Genomic DNA, 5030 nt, shown 5'->3' with positions numbered 1-5030 from the left:
TAATTTCCATTGTTAGATTTATTGAACACTAGTTTATTGAGTTCAGTTGTCTAACATTTTTCCTTATTTAGTCTTTCCAACTGATCTTTTTTCTATTTTTTAATCCTTATCCTATAGTTTTGATAATTACTACTATATATTACAATTTGAGATTTGCAAGTATCATTTCCCTTTTATTTCTACTATAAAAAATTCTATTAAGATTCTAGATTTCTGAATAGGCACTTTTCAAAAGAAGAAATGAAAACTATGGACAGTCATATGAAAGAATACTCCAGATCCCTAATAATAGAGATTATAGTAGACACAAATAAAAACAATTCAGATATTTCACTACACATTCATCATATGCATGTAATGAAAATAGTAAATATTACAAAGGCTGTGGGATGCTAGGTACAGTAAGATCCTATTGTTGGAGCCATGAATTAGTACAACCATGATAGAAAACAATTTGGAATTAAACAAGAAATGTTCCTAAATTTTTTGTCCTCATGCTCAGTGATAGCAAATGTATGCAGCCTAAGTTGATTAAGACAAAAGAAAAAGACTATTATATACTTTTATACATAAAAGTATTTATGGAATAACTTTATTACCATTTTTAAAAACCTTGAAACAAATAACTCCTCATTGAATGGGAAATGACTGAACAAACTGTGATATATAAATGTATAGATATATAATTATGCCTTAAGATACAAGAAATATGAAAAACTTAAGGAAATTATGCATGACCTGTATGAACTAATGCAGAACTGAGGAAATAATTTATTTAATAAACAATGACATTGTAAAAAGGGGAAACGGTATTAGAACTCTAATTGGTGCAATGATCTTTGCTGGCTCCTTTTCACTGACAAGAAAGCATTTCTTTATCCTCTTTACTTTCTTTGGCTCAGAGTTGATGAATTATGGGTGCAGAATGAGGTATTTGTTGTCATAGATGCCCAAAGTACTGTTTGGTTTAAATATGCATCTGTACTTGATGAGAGTATTTGGGGGACAGGATAGAAATTGGAATGTGTTGGCAATGGAAAGAAGTGTCTATAAAATAAGAAAGAAAGAGAAAGGCTGAGGGAAGGAAGGAAAGGAAAAGAAAGAAAAAAAGGAAAAGGAAAAGAAAGGAAAGTAATGGAAGAAGGGAAGGATGTAAGGAGGAGGAGGAAGGGAGGAAAGGAAGAAAAGAAAGGAAAGAGAGAGAGAGAAAGGGAGGGAGGAGGGAGGGAGGGAAAGGAGAGAGAGAGAGAGAGAGAGAGAGAGAGAGAGAGAGAGAGAGAGAGAGAGAGAGAGAGAGAGAGAAAGGTCAATAGGGAAGGCAGCCCATACTCCTCTAGGGAAAACTCACATTAATTAATTCCCAGTCATCTAAGAATTCTAGGTTTAGCATAAATTCATTTTAAGTGTAGTATAAAATCATTCTTATTTAAAAAAAAAACTGGGTCCTGCACCATTTAATACCATTATACTTATACTCTCATCGCTGTGTATTTAAGCAACTCATCTCTAGTTCTTTATCTCAATTTAATGGCAGAGTAAATGAATTACATTTTGGAGTACTCATTCAATGGTCACCAAAGTAGTTAAATTTTAATTTATTTAGATTAGCTTTTTTATGATTAGTCTTTTTTAACTTCCTAAGATATTTATTAATTTTTTCCAATGATCTATTGTAGGACTTAGAATGACAAATGAAAGATTTTGCACATGTGTGAGAACACACATATATTTCTATTATTTAGAAAGAAGCAATTATTATTTTTAAGACCATCTTATAAAAGGATAAAAATAAAAATTCAGATATCATATTTCCCCCCTTTCTCTTACCAAGCTTCCCTCCCTATATATCACTGAAGGCTGAGGGTCTTTAGTATTGAATACTTACTATAGGCTGCCACGTCCAGACACATTGGAATAAGATAAGTCCAAAATTACAGACTGTGTTCTGAATTTCATTACTTAATGTGGGTTTAAATCAGACCCTTAATGTTCTTTGAACTTCATTTTTTTATAGTTTAGTTTCTTTCCAAATAGGAGCAAATGTGATCAAAAAAATAGAGAAAGAAAGAAAACAATCACTGTTTGAAAGTGAATGAAGGACGCCTACACTCCCCCCCCCCCCACGCCTCTCCTCCCCAGTCCTTTTTTTTCCCCTACTTTGACATCTCAGTGTTTTTTTTCTCTTTTAGCTGCGAGTTCTGGGATAGGTGATAACTGCCAGTAATAGGATTAGCATTGATTTCTTTAGCAAGAACAGAGATGTGGCAGTTCCAGCCATTTACTGAACTGCCAGCTTTGAAATATCAAAAAAGAAAAAAAAAGAAAGAAAATAAAAAGAAAGAAAGAAAAAGAAATCTGTAGAAAAAAAGCTTCTTGCTGCATTTAAAGAAAAGAAAGCTTTGTGAATTCAAATACACATGTGTCTATGTATAATATTGTAATGTGTAGAGAGATATATACATGTGCATACTGTAAACGTGGGGGTAAATATTCTAAACACATGTGGATCATTTGAATTCTTTATTCTTGTTTTTCTATGCTAGAAAGGATTAAAAACTCTGTTTCTATTCCAAGCTATAAGAGAAGGTATAAGATTCATCTGGCTTTCCTTTTCTTTCATTTACTAATACATTTTATTAACTAATCACACATATGTATTGTGGTTTTCTGACTTTTAATCTTGTAATACAAAAAAATGAGAAAGATGAAAAAAATGTCTTGGAGCAAACACATGTTTAAGTGTTTAAAAGTGTGTGTGTGTGTGGGGGGGGTTCTTGATAGCTGGAGGAAGCAGGAAATGAAACCTATCAGTTAATCCACAATCTTGTTATTGTTATTATTATTTCTAACACAAACATCCCTATTTTCACAACTGGGATATCATTAAAACAGTGCCTATACAATGTTGAAATTATGGCTCAGTTCGGTGACTTCCACAAAAGATCAATCAATTCAATGAGAAAAATTGGTCTAATTGATTATTTGGCACCTTGAGACTAAACAACTACTAGATTGAATGTTTTTTTTATTTTTCTAAGGAACTGTCTAAAAGTTTACTATCTTCTCAAAGAAGTCACAAAATATGTTGTCTTAAATACAAAAATATCTTAAATATCAGAATTTTGGCTTCCTGATCCTTGAAGAAACCAGGCAAGAGAAAAGTTTCCCATTGATTGGGAAATGCCTGAACAAATTGGGATTTCTAAATGTAAAGGAATATAATTGTGCCTTAAGAACAGAGAAATGTGAAAAAAAAAATTAAGGAAATTATGCAATTTATGCAAAAGGGCTAAGTTTGTAGGTGCCCTCCAGAGGGGAAGTTTATTTTTATTTTATCAACCAAAAAATTAACAACAAACACAACAAAATATGGCAGGAATATATCAATAATGAACATTTATTAAATACTTGATATATGTGAGGTCCTATGCTAGATACAGGGGGATACAAAATTAAAATGAGGTGATCCATTCTTCATAGAGGTGGAAAGAGATAGCATGTTTCTAAATATATGAGTAAGATAAATTCAATATACATATATATATATATATATGCAATGATCTTTTTTTGAGAGCATGTCAGACAACTAGCTCAATCATAAAAGATCACATGAAGGAGGAGGCTATTGAACTGATCCTTGAAATTAGGTAAGCTTTCCAAGAGGAAAAGTTAAGGAATTAGGGCATTTTCAACAAAACAATGTACAAAAGATTGTGCCAAAGTATGATTTCATGTTGTGGAATGGTATATGGGGAGCAAAAGCTAGACTGGTTTGGAATACATATATATATATATATTATATGCAATATAATAAATAATATATAATTTACACATATATAATAAATATATTTATACATATTTATACATAAATAAAATCAACCTGGAAATAAAGACTATAAAGTCTGAATAACTTTAAATGCCAAACAGAGGAGTTTGCATTTCATTAATCTAAAAGATCTTGAGAACTACTGAAACTTTTTGAGCAGGAGGGATCATCTCACCTGTGCTTTAGAAATATCAATTTAACAGCATTATAAATGATGGCTTCACATGGGGAAAGACTGATTGCAGATAAACAAATTAAGAGGCTATAATTATAGGACCACCCCCACCCCCCCACCCCCACAGAAAAAAGGAATTAATGAGGTCCTAAAGGTCAGGATAGAAATAGAAAGGATGGATAACAGAGAAATTTGGAAAGGATTTGGCTACTGATGGGATCTATGTGATGAAGTAGAGTCAAAGATGACTCCTAGGTTGTGAATTTAAGTGATTCAAATAATGATGATATGTTTGGCAGAAAAAGGCAAGTTAGTTATAGTGGTGAATTTGGGGGAAAAGATAATGAATTTCATTACGGAAATGTTGAATTTGAGTTGCCTAGAAGATATCCAAGTAGAAATGTCCAGTAGACAGTAGAAAATGTAAGAATGAAGCACAGGAAAAAATGAATACTGGATATGCTTATTTCAGAGATATTTGCAGAGAGAGAGTTGAGTACATGGAACTTTATGAGATCTGCAAAGGAGAGGTTACTAAGAAAAAAAGAAAAAAATTTCAGAAGAGAACTCTGAGGCAGTTCCATTCATAGAGAATATAATGATAATTGTTAAAACAAGTCTAAGAAGCAATGATCCAACAGATAGCAAGAGACCCATGAAAAGAGCACTGTTAGAAACCCAGGAAGGAGAGAGTATCTAGAAGGCAAAAATGTTCAAGCAGACTCAAATAAGATCAAGAAGAATGAGGAAAGAGAAACAACCCATGGAATTAGCAATAAAGTGATTATTGGTCAGCAGACACATAACAACTTAATATTTTATTATATTTATAAAAGGATAATTTATTTGGTTATATTTTACAAGGGGCTACTTATGCACTTAAATTAAATATCTAATTGGTAGAATTTCAGACAAGGTCAAATCTTTCTTAAATTATGTATGAGACATACCTGAGAAACAAGAAGGTCTGGTTTCTAATCAAGAAATTAAATTGAATTAAATTAAATTAATCAACATATCTTATAGTTT

The sequence above is a fragment of the Macrotis lagotis genome, chromosome 1 (genome assembly GCF_037893015.1).
Source record: "Macrotis lagotis isolate mMagLag1 chromosome 1, bilby.v1.9.chrom.fasta, whole genome shotgun sequence".
Lineage (NCBI taxonomy): Eukaryota > Metazoa > Chordata > Mammalia > Peramelemorphia > Peramelidae > Macrotis > Macrotis lagotis.
This window is presented reverse-complemented; position numbering follows the sequence as displayed.